The sequence below is a fragment of the Mastigoproctus giganteus genome, chromosome 4 (genome assembly GCF_048544385.1).
Source record: "Mastigoproctus giganteus isolate SK-2022 chromosome 4, ASM4854438v1, whole genome shotgun sequence".
NCBI classification, from domain to species: domain Eukaryota; kingdom Metazoa; phylum Arthropoda; class Arachnida; order Uropygi; family Thelyphonidae; genus Mastigoproctus; species Mastigoproctus giganteus.
In genome coordinates this window covers 142,847,507-142,869,805 of record NC_143578.1, presented here as the reverse complement: position 1 = coordinate 142,869,805, position 22,299 = coordinate 142,847,507, and the positions used below count along the sequence as shown (strand labels likewise).

The 22,299-nt window shown below is 38.8% G+C and overlaps 1 protein-coding gene across 1 annotated transcript in view; it reads left to right on the top strand.

Annotated features, from left to right (window-relative positions):
- Positions 1 to 22,299, top strand: part of LOC150087104 (uncharacterized) — a 367,036-nt gene that overhangs the window by 52,941 nt on the left and 291,796 nt on the right. The gene's annotated exons all lie outside the window — the stretch shown is intronic.

Here is a 22,299-nt window from a genome sequence, read left to right as displayed (position 1 = left end):
AAGACAACATGGGATAAGGGAAAATGAATTAGTTGATATCGCTCTGAAATCAGCCAGTGTATTGGATAATCAATGCCTGTCCATCCTATATACGAGGGGGTTTCTGGCCACAGAAAGAAAACATGGTGCCAGTGGCAAATGAATGTCATTTTCACATAGTTCCCTTCCAGGTTGATACACTTGACGCAATATTCCTGCAGCAATTCTGTTCCATGGTAATATAAGTCTTTGTCTGCAAACCACCTCTCTACTGCTGATATAACGTCTCTTGTGTCCCTAAATGTAGTACCTTTGAGGTGCATTTTGAGGTAAGTCCGAGGGGGCAAGGTCTGAGAATAAAGGGGATGTTCAATGATTTCATACTGCAAGTCATGAATTTTCTCCATTGCAATTCTGGCCTTGTGGCAGGGAGCATTGTCTTGTAGGAAAAGGATGCGTTTTGAAAACTTTCCCTTCAAAGCGGCATGCAATTTGTCCAACATGACTACATAATGTTCAGCAATCAGGGTGGTGCCTTTTTCCAGGTATTCGCTGAGTTTTTTATTATCTCCTCATAATCCCAAAATATCACCCCCATCACTTTCCCTGCAGATTTCTGACTGCAAAATTTTTTTGGTCTTGGTGATCCATCATAGCACCACTGCATGGATTGATTTTTGGTCTCAGGATCATACACATACAATGATGTTTCATCAAGTGTCACTATTTGATGCCTAGGGTGTCTGCTACATGTTTGCAGACCCGTCCTCCTGTCCGCTACACATTGCAGATCTGTCCTCCTGTCTGCAAGGATCAGGTCATCGACACTATTGACAATTTCCACAGTCACTACGATCCTGGGTCTTCCTGGTCTTTCCTCATCTTCTGTGTTTGTTCTCCTCCTGAAATCTGCCACCCACGATTTCACTGTGCTGTATGAAGGGCACTCCTTGGCCATTGTTTGTTTCAATTCATCATAAATTTCTTTGGCTCCCATTTTTCTTGGAGAAGAGGTACTTCTCCAAGAAAATGGGAGCCAAAGAAATGAGAGCAAAAGAAATGATAGCGGCTCTCTTCTCAACTTTGGAAAAACTCACACTTTGCATCGCCATGGTCACTTTAGACCTGTAAAAAAAAATTACTACTAAAAGGAAATGAATGAAATTTTGCACAACATGTTATGAGACATTGGGTAACAACATACTAAAAGGATTTTCATCTATTCAAATTTTTTCCTCGTCAGGCCGGAAACATATCAAAACCCACTCGTATAGACCAGGCAAATAATACGCATCAGATTATATTTCCAGTGGCAAAATATTTTTGTGTGGACAGGCCACAAATAAACTACACCAGATTAAGCTTGTAATCAAGCAATGATAGTCAAGTCTACACATGTTCCAAAGAGAGGAAATTGTTCCTTGGGTCTGCATAGGTCACAGAAACACTGCTTTTTGCTAACAGCTGTTAACCCGTCTATGTGCAAGGAGCGAAATTATTTTAATCAAATGTCATGTTTTTATCGAATATCCTTTGTTTAGAGATACACAATGTGTGTTTTACTGTTTTAAATGACAGAAGGAAGCAAGCACTATATTCTGCATATATAGTATCAGCCTAAAAAAAAAAAAAAAAGGCTCCACCTCATATGTTCATATCCTCTAAGAATACATCTGATTATTCCTTAAATTAATTCAAAGTACTCACTTCCACAACCAGATGATAGGTTGTTCCAGTGTTCCAGTAATCATTTACTCTGTCTTTCAGCCAGAAAGTAAATGATTATTGGAAAAGATCTACTTGCTAATTATCGGATGTTATCTGAAAACATCCCTTTCACTAAGTTAGGGGCTCACATCTGGTTAGTATGGGCTTGGCACACCCAGGGTCCTGAGCTGGATATCATCATTCTTCTCTTTCTTGGCGATTCCCTTCTCTCTCTCTCAGGTAACTCAATTTTTTTTTTTTTTTTTTGGCAGGTGCATCATAAGCTTCAGGCTTCCTTGCACCATATGACTAATGATAAATTATGTGCATTGCCTGAGAAAGAGGTAGAATACTATCATCATTAAGTTTACCCAATACATTTACAGCCTTGAAACATTTTCAATCAGGTAACCTTGTAAGTGCCTAGTTTCCAAGGCACTTGCTAGGTGAAATATTTTTTGATAAGTGCTCTTGACTAATATGCTTGCTCTTCTCTGCACCACACTGAGAGATCCGCATCTAAAAATGATGCTTCCAGATCTCTATACAGTATTCATCGTATGGCCTAACCATTGTCTTATTCAAAGATAATGATTAAAGCACCTTATTATCCCTGCTGGCGAAGTTCCTGTGCATTATTGACAGACCCACATGCTATTCTTCGGCACATCTATCCTACAAATGTCTTTCCTCAATTTGAATTTATACCCTTTCAGGTGATTATTCTGAGTAAGAGGAAGAATCCCATCAGCATTGAGCATGCTCAAACCATTCAAGGCTTTATACACCTCAATCAGATCACCTCGCAGGTGCCTAGTCTCAAGACACTGTAATTTGCAAAACTTAAGCCTTTCTTCGTAAAAGCAACCCTTTGTTCCATTCACTAATCTTGTTGCCCTTCTCTGTACTCGTTCCAACAGCTCTACATCCTTCTTAAAATGAGGCCTCCAGACCTGTATGCAATACTCAAGGTGTGGCCTGACCATTGCCTTATACAAGGGGATAATCACCTCCTTATCTCTGCTAGAAAAATTCCAGTATATCATTGACAAAACACCATGAGCTATTCTTGCAGACCATCTGCGCTGCTCAGAAAACTTCATATCTGCCTGCACAATTATCCCCAGGTCCTTTTCATTCTCTACCACTGTCAGTGTAGTACCACAGAGTTGATACGTTACTCTGGGGTTACTGCTTCCCATGTGTAGTACTTTACATTTGTCAATGTTAAACTTCATTTCCCACCTCTCAGCAAATCTGCTCAACTTTTCTAGATCCTGTTGCAGCAGTGTACTGTCATTAGTGTCCTTAACAACCCTGCCAACCTTCGTATCATCTTCAAACTTGGACATTAAGCCTGATATACCATCATCAATATCATTTATAAATACAGAAAACAACAATGGACCCAATACTGAACCCAGGGGACTCCACTAATACTATTAGTCCATGATGAGTGGTGTCCATTTATTACCACTCTCTGTCTTCTGCCACTCAACCATCCCTTTAACCATAGCAGCAATTTGTCTCCAATGCCAAACTGCTCCAATTTGTGCAGCAGTCTTCCATGTGCAACAGTATCAAAAGCCTTTCTAAGATCCAAATATATGATATCAAAGTTATTCCCTGCATCCAGTTCCTTTGTGACCACATCATAATATCCAATCAAATTGGTCAGGCAAGACTTTCCCTTAACAAAAGCATGCTCTGTCTGAGCTATAGCTGAAGTCTTGTCTAGATGATCCTGCAGTGCTTCTTTAACCAGTGCCTCCTTTCATTTTCTTGGAACAGAAGTTAAACTAACTGGTCTATAATTACCTGTATCACCCTTCGATCCTCCTTTGTGAATTAGTGTCACATTTGCACATTTCCAGTCCATGGGTACCTCCCCTAAGTCCGAGGAAACACTCATAATGGCTAAGGGTTTGCTTACTTCCTTTGCTGCCTCCTGTAATATAACTGGATAGATCCCATCCACCCCAGGTGCCTTTTTTATGTTTATCTATAACAATATCTCCTCCACTTTCCTCTTTCAGTTATTACCAAATCATCTAGCTCGCTGCCCGAGTTTAATTCATCTCTGGCATTCCTCTCACTGAATAACTCCTCATGTGTGAATGTAGATGCAAAATACTCATTTAATTTATTAGCACCTGAGCAGGATCATCAACAGTTGAACCATCAATACCCACTGGACCAATCTGATTCATCCCTTTCCTTCTAGAGTTTACATAGGTAAAGAATGCTTTGCTGTTTTTCTTTGCGTCCTTTGCCAAAGATTTCTCATAATCTGCCTTTGCCTGCCTAATCTCCTTTGTGATTTGCTTACAGACCAGCTTATATACATCATAGGCTTCCATGTCACCCATCAATTTATATGTATCCCATGCATTTTTCTTCTCTGCCTTATGTCTAATTGGTTCATCTGACATCCATTTATGCCTAAACTTTGAACAATATTTCTTAATAGATATGTAAAGCCTAGTAGCTTCCAAGATAAATTCTTTGAATGCCTTCCATTTTGAATTTCCTGTTGGTAACGTCATCAGTTGGTCCCACTGTATGGAATTTAAATACTGTTTCAGACCACCATATACGAAAGCAGAAAACCCTTCATTTTACCCCTGATGGTAGTTATCTCTTTGAGTAAATCCCACTTCAGCACACTGTGATCACTGCCACCTAGTGGTTCCTTTATCTGCAGATTCTTACCGCATGAAGAATCACTACTGATAATCAGATCAAGAATATTACTCCCTCTAGTTGCCTCCCAAACATGCTGATGTCGAAAACAGTCATCCAGTAAATCCACAAAAGCCTTGCTAGTGTGCGAGCGACCAAACCACAAATTCCAGTCAATATCCGGGAAATTAAAAATCTCCCATTATAAGACTGTCTGATTTACTGGCCCACTCTTATTTCCCTGGACAGTTTCTTATTATACTCAGAGTCATTAGGTGTATAACACACTCCTACTCTCAATTTTGATATCCCAATTCTTATGTCACAACAAACTGACTTGACACTGCACTGTACGGTGATGTCAGCTGGCTGCACTTCCTTGGATTTTGTGTTTCTTAACTGATAGCATAACCCCTCCTCCCTTCCCATCCTGTCTATCCTTCCTGTACACATTGTACTCCCCAAATTCCAGTTCTGCATTCCTTATATCTGTGTGACACCATGTCTCTGATTTCCCCACAATATTTGCCTTTGATGCGATGAGCAATACCTCAAATTCATCAAATTTATTTACCAAACTCCTAGCATTTGTGTATATGCAAGTATTCATGCACCTGTTCCTATTCTTAGCTACCCTAACACAACCCATGTGTTTTCTTGTACCAAAATGACTCCCAGCAGTCTCTGAAATACCCTGCATCTTGTTTTTCAGGCTGCTGCTCATTCCAATAGAAGCAGTGGAAGAATCATTTTCACTTCTGCCAGTGGTTACTGTTAATCTATTAGTCCTCGATTCCCCCCAAGCTAGCAGTTTTCTGACACACCTAACACTGCCTCGAAAGCATCAGCAAATATTCTTGCACCCTTTCTATTTAAGTGTATCCCATCCCTGTAAAAGCAGTCTCTCCTGTTAACAAACTTAACATACAAACTTAGCATTTGAAAAAGCATTAATAGAGGCATACAATACAAGAAAGCAAGCTTATACAGCATCAACCAAAAAGGGGAGAAAAAATCATCCCATTTCACCCACCATTCGCTCCAAAAGTTAGTTTAGTTCTACGTTGAATTTATTTAAGCTCTCAACTTCCACAAAGACAGATGGAAGCTTGTTCCAGCAATCAACCACCCGCTGGGTAACGGCAATGTCTGCACATCTATTCTAGAACTCTCTTTCCTCAGTTTGAATTTAGGCCCGCTCAGGTTTGTAATCTGAGCAAGAGGAAGAATTTCATCAGCATTGAGCTTGCTCGACCCATTGAAGGCCTTATACACCTTATCAGATCACTTATCAGGTGACTAGTTTCCAGACACTACAATTTGCAGAATTTAAGCCTTTCTTCATAAGAGAAACTTTGTTCCACTCACCAATCTTGTTGCCCTCCTTTGTACTCTTTCTAGCAGCTCTACATCCTAAAATTTGGTCTCCAGACCTGTATGCAGTACTCAAGGCATACATTGCCTTATACAAAGGGATAAGACATGTATGCAGTACTCAGTACATTGGCTTACCAGGGGAGAAGGCAATGTTCACAGTCCTGTAGATGTATGGCAAGACCCCATGAGCTACTCTTGCTGCCTGCTACACTGCTCAGAAAACTTATCTGACTGCATAATTACCTCCTGATCTTTTTCATTTCCCACTTCCCTGAGTGTACTACCGCACAGTTGGTTCATAACTGTTGGGTTACCGCTACCTATATGCAGTACTTTCTGTTTGTCAATATAAAACTTCAGTTGCCACTTGTCAACCCATCTGCTCAACTTTTCTACATCCTGTTGCAATGGCATATCATCATTATTGTCATTAACAACCCTGCTAACTTTGTATTGTCTGCAAACTTGGACATTAAGCCCGATATACCTTCATTAATATTATTGATAAATATAGAAAACAACAATGGGCCCAACACAAAACCCTGGGAGACTCCACTAATAACATTAGTTCACGAAGAGCAATGTCCATTGATTACCACTCTGTCTTCTCCCACTCAACCATCCCTTTATTCATAACAGCAACTTGCCCTTAATGCCATATTGCTACAATTTGCACAGCAGTCTGCCGTGTGAAACAGTATCAGAAGCCTTTGTGAAATCCAAGTATATGATATCGGAATTATTTTTTTTTGCATCCAGTTCCTTTGTAACCACATCGTTGTATCTAATCAAACTGGTCAGACAAGACTTCCCCTTAAACTCATGCTGTGTCTGAACTGTAACTGCAATCTTATCTAGATGATCCTTCAATGCTTGTTGAACCACTTACTCCATTATTTCCACAATCCCCTTTGTGAATTGTGGATATATTTGCACATTACCAGTCTGGGGACCTCCCCAGAGTCTAAAGATGGTCTTATAATCATGGGAATCAAGGATGCTCTTATAATCAATCAGTGAATGCAACCTTGTGTCGGGCAGGGTCTGGAAACAACATCCTAGATAATATTATCCAGACTAACTGAGGATTATTCCCCTACTCAGAGTGTAATGATTAATGAAAATACAAAATACAAAAATGCCAACATATAACCACTACTCACAACTGAAGAACAGCAAACTGCCCTACTCAAAACTAAGAATAATAAATGCCTTGGGCATGACCTCCTAGAGGCAGAAATGTTCAACAAATTCACAGAAATAGCACCAGACAAGCTCACAGAACTGTATAACTATTGTTTAATATAAGGCACATTTCCCAAGATATGGAAAATAGCAGTACTCTGATTCTTATGAACCCAGAGAAACCACCTACAGAACCAAAGTTATATAGACCAATAGCCTTATTCTCGGTACTAGGGCTGCCTCCATAGCCAGGTGGGAAGGAGCAGCAGTGCGTAGCACACGCTTCTTGATTAGACCAGGGTTCGAGCCCGTCACCACCAAATACAGAGGATGCAGAAAGGTCAGGGAATGACCAGAACATATTCCCGGAGCAATATGGCCTTAGTTGCTAATGCTCCTAAAAACCAAATAACAACAACAACAACAACTTGGTACTAGGAAAAATATATGAAAGACTAATTTACAGTAGGATATAACCCCAGGAGCTCCCATCTGGTGAGTATGGGCTTGGCACACCCAGGGTCACGAGCTGGATATCATCATTCTTCTCTTTCTTGGTGATTCCTTTCTACTTCTCTCTCTCTCTCTCTCTCTCTCTCAGGGTAACTCGAATTTTTTTTTTGCCTACCTTGCACCATATGGCCAATAATAATAATCTGTGTATTATACATAAGCAGGCTATCACTCAAATAATCAGTATGGTTTTAAGCAGGCAACTATGGAGGATGCCATGCACCACCTACTGCCAAAAATTGATGTAAAAAAAACCACATGTGTACCCTGCATGCACGAAAGATGTTTTACATTTAAAGATCTTTGACGACACCTACTAAATTTCGAACAGCTAGATCCGAAATCGTGAACGCTATAATGTTTTATGCTCACACCTGCTACTTCTGCGGAATCAATGTTAGTGACATTAACGTCATACTTCAGACCGGAGGTTAGGCAGGCCAATCTGCCTTGGCCTGCCTCCTTTGTGACTTGATTACAGACTAGCTTATATCTGTAGTAGGCTTCTGTGTCACCTGATAATTTATATGCATCTCATGCATTTTTCTTCTCTGCCATGGGCCTCATTAATTCATCTGACATCCATTTAGGCCTAAACCTTGAACAGTATTTCTTAGTTGATATGAAAAGCCTTGTAGTCTCCAAGAGAAGTCCCCGAAGGCTTCCCATTTTTAGAATTCACCTTTGGTAACATCATCAGTTGATCCCCCTGTATAGAATTTAAAAACTAATTCTAAAACTGGCTGCGACCACTGTAGTTACCTTTATAAAAGCAAAAACCGTTCCCTTTACCCTTGATGGTAGTTACTTCTTTATTTAAATCTCATATCAGTATGCTGTGATCACTGTCACCCAGTGGTTCCTTTATCTGCAATTTCTGAATGCATGAATAATCACTGCTGATAATCAGATCAAGAGTATTACTCTCTCCGGTCGCCTCTTGAACATGTTACTGTAGAAAACAATCATTCAATAAATCCACAAAAGCCTTGCTAGTGTTTGAGTGACCAACCCACAAATTCCAGTCAATCTCTGGGAAATTAAAATCAACCATTATAAGACAATCTGATTTACTGGCGCACTCTCTTTCTCTGCACAATTGCTCATTATATTCATCAGATTCATTAGGCCTATAACACACACACCTACTCTCATTTTTCCTTTCCCAGTGCTTATGTCACACCAAACTGACTCTACATTGCATTGTCCACCAATGTCAATCGGATGCACTTCCTTAGATTTTGTTTCTTAACTAACGTTATAACCCCAACTCCCTTCCTGTCCTGTCTATTCTTTCTGTACACATTTTACTCCCCAAATTCCAATTCTGCACTCCTTATATCTATGTGACACCACGTCTCTGATATCCCAACTATAACTGCCTTTGATGTCTTTACCACCATTTCAAACTCGTCAAATTTATTAACTGTACTTCTAGCATTGGTGTGCATGCAAGTATACATGCACCTGTTCCTACTCTTAGTTACATTAACACAGCCTATGTATTTATTTGTTCCACAATGACTTCCAGACGTCCTGGAAATCCCCAGCACCTTGCTTTTCAGGCTGCAGCTCATTCTAATAGATGCAGTGGAAGAATCAATTTCGCTTTGCCCACGGCTACTGTTAATCTTTTAGTCTGAATCTCCCCTAGCTAGCAGTTTTCTGACTTACCTAACACTGCCTTGATAGTATCAGCAAATATTTTTGCACTCTTTCTATTTAAGTGTATCCCATCCCTGTAGAAGCAATTTCTACTGTGAGCCTAGCACAACCTCTCCAGATTGAATTGATTGACAAGGATCTCATCATATACTCTCTAATTGCAGACATTTTCAAATATAACCCTAATTTGCGACTTTTTTTTCTGCATTGGCCTTACATGTTAAGTAAATCTGCAGATCTCTTACTCTTAATGTCATTAATGCCAATGTTTACAACAATATCACCTTTTGTATCCTTAAAAGATGATATCTGTCCTACAGTGTAATCAACTGTTGCCCCTGGCAGATATACACTGGTCCTGTTCCACGTATCCTTTTTGCATAATATATTCACCGTCTCCCTGATAATAGTCACCAGCAATAACTAGTTCCTGTAGGATCAGTGCATTCTGCCTTGGAGATTGCTGCTATGTTGCCTGATGCACTGGAGTGAGCTCTGGTATTGAGTTGGGCAGCTGAGAGCTTGATGGGCCCCTCTTATTAATTTCTTTGAGGGCATCTACCCTACACCTGAAACTGTCATAAATACCCATCAGAATGCTGAGTTGACACCCTAGGCACCTAGCTCACATGAAGACTTCCTACCTGGCTAGATCATGTACTGTTCTAGACAGGTCTGCAAACATTTCACATTTTGCACATTTTTTGTGGCTGTGATGCATTGGGGAACCTCCCCCTTTGTTTTGCCCCCGAGCCACAGCACTCCTGCTAATCTGTTCACGTTGCTTTGCAGCTCTAGTCTTGGTCATGATTTCTGTATAAATACAATTTAATTAAGAATGAAATTTAATAAGATTAATGAATTGATTAATTGATAATACTATACTAAGCTAACAGATTCCTAATAGTGTGTTACTTTATTATGCTATCTAGTTTTACATTATACCTTAAACTATCAATTTGAGATATACGTTAAGCTATTTAATATCGATCTAGTATACTACAAGAATGTTGGGAAGTGCAACAATATTGACACCAACACCGGTATGAGCAGTAAGTCGTAACTTACGAATGCTACTAAGCCTATTGATATCTTTGTAGAACATGATATAATATGTTAATTAACGAAGAACACTGTAAATATATCAAAACTACTTATCTGTTTTCAGCAGCCGAATATACACTGTCTGTTCGTCTCTGTGACCCCGGTTCCCTCTTGTTTGAATGATGTAATGTTTTATGCACATGCCTGATGTTTACTCCACCGAATCAACATTTAGAAGAGGCTAGGGCAGTAGCTTAATTACCCATTTTATTGCAGCCATTTGTAGCCAACGACAAAGGCTCTCGAGATTGTATAAAAGACAATGCCGCTCCATCTAACAACAGTGTACCTGAAGTGAGTATTAATTGTGTACAGCAGAACAGTTCTCCAATTGCTGAGCAGAGGAGTTTAAATGATCAAGCTCCTTCTCTTTACACTTCTATTTACATAGGAACACTTTCGAGAGTTTGACACCTTGGATATATATTAGAAATGAATTCTGTTCTGTATGCGACATTTGTAATCGTCTATGGTTCAAAAACAATAAAAATAAATCAGCTGCTAAAGGTGTACCATTGATACTCACTGCATTTCCCAATGTTGATGTCGATGGGATTCTTGTGTGTAATAGTTATAGAGGATCACTTAAGAACAACAGCATTCCAGCGCTATGCAAGTCAAATGGCTTTGTCTACCCAGAAATTCCATTACATTTACCAAAGTTGGATTCAGTGACAGAGAGACTTATTTCTCCTCTCTTACCGTTCATGCAAATAAAGTGCCTGAGACATGCATACGGACAGTACGGCATTCTGGGCCAAATGATCAATGTGCCTGTTTCAGTCAACACGGTGATCCATTGTTTACCAAGGGAAAACTGCTTGGTACTTTCTACATCAATCCATATCCATGAGAGCTCCACAGTGGTAATGTATATATTCTCGCTGTTTGGCTGATCGAACAACAGAGTGAGGAAGTCCAACGAAGAGAACCTTCCAGGGGATTTGTGTGACATATGGAAAGAGAATTGGTTTGACAAATATGAGAAGAGACCTCTCCACTTGGATCATGTTACTCTGTCATGCTTTGTTGCAAATTACACATGCAGCGCTAATGAGATCTACAAGAAACGATGGTATCGATGTATAGTGTGCTATTGAAACTATGACTTGGCTCAGGATCTCAACGAGTATAAGCGCGAGATGGTAATGCTGCACATTCCATTTCAAAATGAGGAAACACAGGTACTGGCAGAGATGAAATATGTCAAGATCTACATTGACAATTGACAATGAATTGGCATTTATTGCACACCAACCAGTCTATACCTGCCATTTCCATACCATTTAAATAATCGAGGAATAAATTGGGCCTTGGTGCAGTAGTACAGAAAATGGGACAGACACGACTGCAGAAAATGTTCCATCCACATATCACCATAGTGTGCTTGCCAAATCAGCAGTAGGCGCCTCCGTAGCCAGGTGGGAAGGAGCAGCAGTGCGTAGCACACGCTTCTTGATTAGACCGGAGTTCGAGCCCGTCACCACCAAATACGGAGGATGCGGAAAGGTCACGAAATGACCACCGCATATCCCGGAGCAATATGGCCTTAGTTGCTAATGCTCCTAAAAACCAAATAACAAACCAAATCAGCAGTACCAGAAAGGTTGAAATATTCTTAAATGTCCAAGACTATATAGTCTGTCACAGTATAATAGCAATACAGTACTAATGAAACTTGCCAATCTTCCAATTGATGATAACTCTGCAATTATAACAGGTCAGTATTCAGCCTATAAGGTATTTTAGATATTGCAACACAGAAAGGCAGATATCAGCCTGTGATAGATAGTAAAAAGCATCATCAACAAGATGAATCGGCCTTCACGTGATATTTTAACCTCGATTGCTTTAATAGTGCAAATGCAATCCGATAGAACTGGGAATAAACTATTTGCTTAAAGGTCTATTTAACCACAACTTGCCTTCTAGCTTCATTTATTTCTGGGATACAAAGGGGTACTTCAGAATGCAACTAGTAAAAATGAATACTGGTCTTGATACTGATATTCCATCTAAATCAAAATGACCACATCTTGCTGCACAAATGTACACAAGACACCTGCTTCAATTATTAATAATTTTATTTGCAAAAAAGCGTATATTTTTTTTATCAGTTTAATGTTTATGCATTTCGTCTTATACCATTTGGCTGCAAGAGTTGCTGACTGGTATGACTAGATATATTGAAAATAATAAATACAGCTATAAAGATGTAAATTAATGTAAAGTGTCATATTTATACTATGCTGGTAACAGAATGACATTTATCAGATAAAGGAAAGGCAGATACAACTTGATGCTATATTCGGTCTTGTTGGAGCAGTACAGAAAATGTGACAGATACGGACCTGGTGATTCTTTCGAGTAAGCCATGACGCTCTTTAAATTTGACCAGCCAGCCAGCCAGAAGTGGCTTGGAATATTTTGTGCCCCAGAAAAGATGTGTATTCCATACCTTTTCTTTTATTAATAGCACTGATATTGGCATGTTTTGGTCTCGAATCAACTTTATCCACTTAAAAACTGCCTCATCTACATCTTCCCAAAGATATAATTTTGCACGCTTCTGACTGGGTCCCGTTTCCTCAACCAGTTTGAGAATCGAGACAGGGTTTTTCAGAATGGTTGATGGTTGACACACTACTGGCTGGGATATCAAATTTTAAACGATTTCTTTTTTTTAATGCCGCGTCTCACACTATTAAGCACTTCCACTTTTTCACACTATTTTTCACTCAAGGATTTCCTCTTAGACACTGTAAGGTTTCTTGCACAGCAGTTAAAAAAACAAAGCTGAAATTAGGGACCAAACGTAGCTACCATGTAAACAGACAGGTGAAATTTAGTAAAATGTGGATAATTCATTTCTTCGAAACAACAGACGAATTTCCAAGATAAAGGAAAATCACTCTCTCCTAATTCTCTAATCGGATGCTTACAGTAGAAAATAAGTTGACCAGAGCCAGTGCCCACGTCGGGAATATGCCTTAATCTTTACTGTGGACAGCTGACCATTGGGACTTCTTGGCATAATAGTGTAAGTTGTATAGGTTTTACTTCTTTTTATCTATTGCTGGTCCACTGCTGGTCAAAGGCCTCTCCCAAACTTCCATCTTTTTCTATCCCATGCTGTGGTTGGCCAGTTCCCTCTTGCAGGGTTTTACAGGCACCCTTAAATTGTAAAATGTTTTAGCTCTTTAATTCGTGGAATTAAAGCCTTTATCTATTAAAAGCTAAAAGGATTAATGCTTAATCCTTTTAGCTCTTAATTCGTGCTTACTACAGCATCAGCTTTATTGTCTAAAGGCCAGAGGTGCGAACAATGTGTACCCAGATCTTTTGAAATCAGTTCATTAAATGGAAATTTTCTTCATTATGGAGAAACTATTTTCAGTGTAACGACCAAGGGGAAATCAAAAAAGTTCACTACATAGAAAATTTCACTATATGGAAGTTCGTTAAAGAGAGGTCCGACTGTATATATATCCATTCTATATAACAGTAATGAAGGTAGTGTGTGTGTGTGTGTGTTCTTGTATCAGGGTGACTCTGAGGCATTAGCCCATCTCCACCTTTATACTCTGTTATGGTGTAGAAACTGCATAAATATTTGGTGCACTATAACCTTGCTCTTTTTGTGTCATAAAAATCAAAGCATAAATATTAATGTGCATTGTATTGTTTGTGTCAGGCCACTTTGCCACCAGGGTGCAGCCAACACATGGGCAGCTGTTGCCTGGTGCCCATCCCTAGCACAGGGTCTGAGTCAACTGTCATCCTGTACCGGTGTAATTACCACCCAAAATCTTGCACCCACCAGAGGTAGCACAATACAAAGAATGCTAAACTGTCAAAACAGACTTATACATTTAGCTTAAATATTACCTTTCCTTGATTAGAAATACTGAAACCTGATAGACCTTATCAGACTATACATCTGATAAGGTCTATAACTAGTGGTTAAAAGAATCTGACAATGCATAGAAATGATACCTGTGTATCACAAGAGAATTTAAAGTAAACACTTTAAAACCATATTTATAGACACATTTATCAAGAGCATATATAATAGCAACCATCACAGCTAACTGCCATTGTTCACTTAAGAGGAAAATACTATTGGCAATTTCTATAGACTTTGCTGGGGCATTTGATTCACTCTGGTGGCATAGTGTCCTTAGGAGACTGTGCCAGACAGATGTCCCACAAAACTTCTATAAGGTAATGAACAGTTACGTTAAAGACACAAGTGTCTAAGTTCACTCAAGGTTCCAGGAATTGACCATGCCCCGTAAACGAAGGTTGCCCACAGTGTTCAATCCTTGGCCCTTTTTTCTGGACAATTATTCTAGATCAGCAGTTCCCAACTGGTGGTTCGCGAAAGTGTTCGCACTAAAAATTCTGTAATGGCGTCTGCTTAGATTTATATAGGTATAATTTTGTAAACTACAAATTAGTTTAATATTAATTTATGCGGTTTGGTTCAAAATTTATATTTTGTTGTGGTTTGGGTCACACTCCCTTATATAGTGAGCATGCGCGACAGGTATTAGTGGGGCGATTGGGTGCGAATGTGCCAATATGTATAGCACCATTCAGTCACATATCAAACAAACTCTAGTAAACATTGCTAGTCGATATGCCTTGCATATCGTGATGGATTTGAATGTTGTGCAGTATTAAATTGTTTATTCATAGTATTTTTAAACTTTAAAAATCATTATGAACTGTTGGTTGAAGATGGGAAGCATAAAGAACAATGATGTTGAAATGCAAATTATGAGAATCATGAAAGCTTGCCAAATTTCCAAAATATTGCATAAAGATGTTCAAAATAATGGCATGAAAATGAATAATAAAAAGAGGAAATATAGCGAAGATTATATTAAATTTGGTTTTTCATTTCTTGGAGATGAGAACTATCCATGCTCGCAATGTGTCATATGCGGAGAAGTGCTCACCAGTAGTAGTTTGAAACCTTCTGTTTTGTCTCGTCATTTAGAAACAAAACAAGAAAAGTATGCTGGAAAGCCTGTTGATTTTTTTAAGCAGAAATTGCAAGAAATCAAAACATCTAATATTGATTTGCATATATCACTCAGAAATCAAGACAGTGAAAAAGCACAATGAGGCATCTTGCTTAGTAAACTATGAAATAGCAAAAGAAAATTTGATTTTCCAATGTGAAGAAACTATTGTCAGGTTTATGTTTGGTAACAATTTGGTGAAGAAATTGGATATGATACCCCTGTTCGATTAACACAGTGTCTCGCTGAATACATGATATGTCTGAAGATGCCGAATCCATTATTGTAGAAAAAAAAACAGGAAAAAAGTACATTTTATGCTTGGCAATTAGATGAAACCACAGATGTTTCCAATCTAGCTATTTTAATTGTATTTGCACACTACTTGAATGAGGGTAAAGTGGAGGAAAATATGCTGTTTTATCGTCCTCATCCTTTTCATCTCAGTGGCTGTACAAACAGACCAAATATGACTTCAGAATTTAGCTTATTTGTCATATTTTTTTCGAAGACAAATGAACTCAATTTATCATTACAAGATTCAAATACAGTAAACCCCAGCTATTCGCGGGAGTTTCGTTCCTGAGAAATTATACAAATACCGAAAATGTGAATACTGAGTTATGGCTCCCATAGTAATAAAAGGATTCTGTTCCAAAGTATGAAATATATATGAAAAACTAGTCTAAAATTTTGTCTATGTATGTATTATATGACAATGTACATCAGCAAGCTTATGCAGCATCAGCCAAAAAAAAAAAAAAAAAAAAAACTTCCACTTCACCCCTCCGTTCATTCAAAATACCTATCCAGCTGAGCCTTAAGTTTTTTAGGCTATTAATTTCCACAACATGGGATGGAAGTCTGTTCCACCAACCAACTACCCACTGGCCAAAGGCAAATTTCTGCACATCTGTCTTTTCTCAATTTGAATTTATGCCTTCTCAGGTGATTATTCTGAGCAAGAGGAAGAATCCCATCAGCATTGAGCATGCTTAAACCATTCAAGGCTTTATACACCTCTATCAGATCACCTCGCTGGTGCCTAGTCTCCAGACACTGTAATTTGCAAAACTTAAGCCTTTCTTCGTAAGAGCAACCCTTTGTTCCATTCACTAATCTTGTTGCCCTTCTCTGTACTTGTTCCAGCAGCTCTACATCCTTCTTGAAATGAGGCCTCCAGACCTGTATACAGTACTCAAGGTGTGGCCCGACCATTGCCTTATACAAGGGAATAATCACCTCCTTATCCCTGCTAGAAAAATTCCTGTATATCATTGACAAGACACCATGAGCTACTCTTGCAGCCCGTCTGCACTGCTCAGAGAACTTCATATCAACCTGCACAATTAGTCCCAGGTCCTTTTCATTCTCTACCACTGTCACTGTAGTACCACAGAGTTGATACGTTGCTCTGGGGTTGCTGTTTCCCATATGTAGTACTTTACATTTGTCAATGTTAAACTTCATTTGCCACCTCTCAGCCCATCTGCTCAACCTTTCCAGATCCTGTTGCAGCAGCATAGCGTCAGTAGTGTCCTTAACAACCCTGCCAACCTTTGTATTGTCTGCAAACTTGGACATTAAGCTTGATATACCATCATCAGTATTATTTATAAATACAGAAAACAACAATGGACCCAACACTGAACCCTGAGGGACTCCACTAATAACAGTCCACGATGAGCAGTGTCCATTGATTACCACTCTCTGTCTTCTCCCCATCAACTACCCCTTTATCCATAGCAGCAATTTGCCTCCAATTTGTGCAGCAGTCTTCCATTTTCAACAGTATCAAAAGCCTTTCTAAGATCCAAGTATGTAATATCAAAATTATTCCCTGCATCCAGCTCTTTTGTGACTGAATCATAGTATCCAATCAAACTGGTCAGGTAAGACTTCCCCTTAACAAAATCATGCTCTGTCGAGCTATAACTGAAGTCTTGTCTAGATGATCCTGCAGTGCTTCTTAAACCAGTGCCTGCATTAATTTTCCTGGAACAGAAGTTAAACGCATAGGTCTATAATTACTTGTGTCAGCCTTTGATCCTCCTTTGTGAATTGGGTTCACATTTGCACATCTCCAGTCTATGGGTACCTTCCCTGAGTCCAAGGAAGCTCTCATAATTATGGCTAAGGTTTGCTTACTTCCTTTGCTGCCTCTTTTAATATAGCTGGATAGATCCCATCCACCCCAGGTGCCTTTCTTGTGTTTATCTTCAACAATTTCTCCTCCACTTTACTCTCAGTTATTACAAGATTATCTAGCTTACTGCCAGAGTTGAATACACTTCTGGTATTCCCCTCGCTGAATAACTCCTCATGTGTGAATTTCAATGCAAAATATTCATTTAGTTTGTTAGCTATCTGAGCAGGATCATCAACAGTTGAACCATCGATATCAAGTGGACCAATCTGATTCATCCCCTTCCTTCTAGGGTTTACATAAGTAAAGAGCTCTTTGCTGTTTTTCTTTGCATCCTTTGTGAAAGATATCTCGTAATCTGCCTTTGCCTGCCTAACCTCCTTTATAACTTGGTTATAGACCAGCTTATATCTATCATAGTATTTTCAAATACTATGATAGATATAAGTTCATTGTTAGGCTTCTGTGTCACGTGTTAATTTATATGTATCCCATGCATTTTTCTTCTCTGCCATGTCTCATTAGTTCATCTGACATCCATTTAGGCCTAAACCATGAACAATATTTCTTAGTTGGTATGTAAAGCCTAGTAGCTTTCAAGATAAGTTCTTTGAATGCTTCCCATTTTGAATTTGCTGTTGGTAACATCATCAGTTGGTCCCACTGTATAGAATTTAAATACTGTCTTAGACCATCGCAGTCGCCTTTACGAAAGCAATAACTCTTCCCTTTACCCCTGATGGTAGTTACCTCTTTGAGTAAATCCCACTTCAGCACACTCTGATCACTGCCACCTAGTGGTTCATTTATCTGCAGATTCTTAATGCATGAAGAATCACTACTGATAATCACATCAAGAGTATTACTCCCTCTAGTTGCCTCCCAAACATGCTGATGTAGAAAACAATCATCCAATAAATCCACAAGCCCTCCTAGTGTGTGTGTCCAACCCACAAATTCCAGTTCAATCTGGGAAATTAAAATCGCCCATTATAATACTCTCTGATTTACTGGCCCACTCTATTTCCCTGTACAGTTTCTTATTATACTCATCAGAGTCATTAGGCCTATAGCACACTCCTACTCTTAATTTTGATCTCCCAATGCTTATGTCACACCAAACTGACTCGACACTGCACTGTCCAGCGATGTCGACTGGCTTCACTTCCTTGGATTTTATGTGTTTCTTAACTAATAGTATAACCCCTCCTCCCTTCCTATCCTTTCTGTACACATTGTACTCCCCAAATTTCAGTTCTGCATTCCTTATATCTGTGTTACAACACGTCTCTGATATCCCAACAATATCTGCCTTTGATGTTTTGAGCAATACCTCAAATTCATCAAATTTATTTACCAAACTCCTAGCATTGGTGTACATGCAAAGTATATGTGCACCTGTTCCTATTCTTAGGTACCCTAACACAACCCATGTGTTTACTTGTACCACAACCCATCCCAACCCAAGTTCGTGGCAAGCAACGAGTGGTTTAATAGGTTCAAGCATCGTGCTGGTTTCCACAATGTTAAAGTATGCTGTGAAGTCACCAGTGCCAATTCTGCAGCTGCAGAGAAATTTTGTAATGTGTTGGAAAAAATTATTGAGGGCAGCAAATTTTTAACATTGATGAGACTGCTCTGTATTGGAAAAAATGCCGGATCGAATATACGTTTCCAAAGAGGAAAATACAATGCCAGGTTTCAAGGCGTTAAAAGATAGTGCCATGCTCCTGCTCAGGGCTAATGCAACTAGAGATTACAGATTAAATTCACTGATTGTGTATCATTCTGGAAATCCTCGTGCATTTAAGGGCATCAATAAAGCCACCCCACCCATGCATTTCCTATCGAACGAAAGAGAGCATGGATAATAATATCTCTCTTTGAGGGTTGGTTTAAATGCTGCTTCATTCCCAAGGTTCCTTTCAAGATTTTGCTTCTCTTAGATAATGCTCCTGGATATCCTGTGCATCTAGATGATTTCAATTCGAACGTGAGAGTCATATTTCTACTGCCAAACACAACTTCACTCAGGGATCAGCGTGTTATTTCAAATTTAAGAGCATACTATTTATGCACATTTGCTCAGGCATTGTCTGCAGTAGACAATGAGAAAAATTTTTCTTTAAGAGACTTGGGAATCTTACAATATACCATGCATGTTAATAATAGATGTTTTGTTGATCATTATTGGGGTCCTCGTAATTGCTCATAAGCTATTGATATATACATTTTCCCAAAAAAAATAAATAAAAGTAGTAAATCGCATTTATAACCTAAATATCTTGGACCTTCTGATTGTACAAAGCAGTCATGGTAGCTTGTGGGCTGTGGAAAAAGGGTTATAAAAATTATAACTAATCATAAACAAAGGTAGAATAAAGTAAAATAAAATTAAATATAAAGTAAAGCATTGCCAATGAAAGACACGACATCTCCTATAATTCCTTATAATTAGTTCGCTATCTTACAGTATATGGTGTTAAATAAATATGTTTTCCATACTAAATTGTTTTTCATTCTCAAAGAACATTGTTATGTTCAAGTACTTAATAATAATTTTACATTATTATGCAATATATTTTTAAAAGTTCAGAACTATTATAGGATTTCAGAGAATATAGTATTAGGGGTTCACGATAAAAAAAAAAAAAAAAGCGGTTCACAAGTCAAAAAAGGTTGGGAACCCTGTTTTAGATTAATTTCTGGGCTTGGATCTGGGCCCAGTAGAAAGCCTAGCCTTTACAGACGATTTGATCCTTCTTGTAAAGGGAAACACTGTTATAGAGCAAAGGACAATTGCTGCCCTAATGCAACTGCACATGCTCAAGATATCACCTTAAAATACTAAATCTATACTTTTCAAAGAAAATCTAAGGAGACCCCTCAAATTAAAATTAATGGAAAAACCATAAAATATCTGTACTAAATATCAGAAAATCATATCAGAACTAACCTAGGGGTTGTTTTTGACTCAAAAGTAACTTTTTATTCACATTTGGCATACTTGGCAAAACAAGTGAGAAATTATGCAGGCGTGATTGCCAGGATTAGTCGGGCTGACTGGGGGTTCAAAAGAATGATCCTGGCAATCATATACTGAACAGTATTTTTTCCTGTCATTACCTATGGAGCTTGTGCATGGTTTACTTGCACGGCCATAGTCAGAAACAGGAAAAAATTAGAGACAATTCAGAGAACAATACTTCTCACTATCACTGGAGCATGCTGCACTGTGATCACACCAGCATTGCAGCTGCTGGCTGGTGCGCTCCCACTTTACTTGGAAATAGCAAAAAGAGACTTGTACTGCAGACTAAAGAAGGGCATACCCACAATTTCTAGGGATAGCTCTTGGCACACCCAACACCATCAAGGTTGAAAGAAAGAGAATAGCCACAAAGCTCCATGAGCTATGGCAAACAAATCGGGAGCAGGAAACCAGAGGTCTGGTTACCAAAAGGTTTATGCCACAGGTGGCGATGGTTAGACCATAGCCAAAAAAGTGGTTCGCTCCTGTATTTTTCACAACATTTATACTGACAGGTCATCATCATCAGCCATTTTCAATCCACTGCAGGATGAAGGCCTCTCCAGCAACTTTCCAGTTCCTTCTGTTTTGTGTAGTGGCCATCCATTTACTACCCACAAACTCATGAATTTCATCTGTCCATCTCCGTTGTTGTCTTCCAGGTTTTCTTCTAGCTTCTCTTGGGTACCATTCTATTATTCTCTTAGTCCATCTGTCATCATGTCTTCTAGCTATGTGTCCTGCCTAAGACCATTTTAGTTTAGTTTTGATAAGAATGTCCTTTACTTGAGTTTGCTGCCTAATCCATGAGTTTCTCTTATCTAACAGTCTGATTCCCAATATAATTCGTTCCATTCTTCACTGTAGTTCTCAGCTTCTTTTCCATTCTTTTGGTGAGTGCCCAAGTTTCACTTCCATAAGTCATGGTGGGGAGTATACATTGGTTCATTATTTTACGTTTCAGACAAATTGAGGTATTACTCCTCAGTATGTGACCATATTTCCTGAATGCTATACTTCCAAAATTTATTCTTCTCTTGACTTCCAGCCATTTATCATTATTACAGCTAATGACCTGTCCCAGATAAGTATATGACTCCACCTTTTCAATTACTGCTCCTTCAATCATTATATCCCTTTCTATGGCATACTTGTTCATCATTACTTTTGTTTTAGCCATATTCATCTTTAGCCCAAAATCCTTACTAACTGTGCATAACTGATTAAGATTTTCCTCAAATTCTTTGGGATCTTGGCTTATGACCACAGTGTCATCTGCAAATCGTAAATGGTTTAGATACTCTCCATTCACATTGACTCCTTTCTACAACCAGTCTAATCTTTTGAAAGCTTCCTCAAGGGCAGCAGTAAACAACTTCAGAGATATTATGTCTCCTTGTTGAACTCCTTTCTCATTTTAAATTTGCTACTGTCTTTGTGTAGTCTAATGAAGGAGGTAGCGTTCTCATATATTTTCTTCAAAATCATAATATATGGGGTATCTGTGCCTTGTTTTTCCAGTGCCAGAAACATTGCCTTTTGCTGTATGGAGTCAAATGCCTTTTCATAATCCACAAATGCCAGGCATAAATGGTGTTTTATATTCATTTGATTTCTCCATTAGCTGTGATATTACGTGAAGGTAATCCATAGTTGAGAATCACGTCCTATAGCCAGCTAGCTCTTTGGGTTGATTGTCATAAAGTATTTTTTCTAATCATCAAGTATTCTTTCTAATCTTGTTATCCACATCTACAAGTTGTTCACAAGAGTCAGGTAATGACCCTTGTGAACAACTTTGTAGATGTGGGATAACAAGCTAACTGGTCTGTAATTTCCAATTTCTGATTTATCTCCTTTCTTATGCAGTAAAACTATGA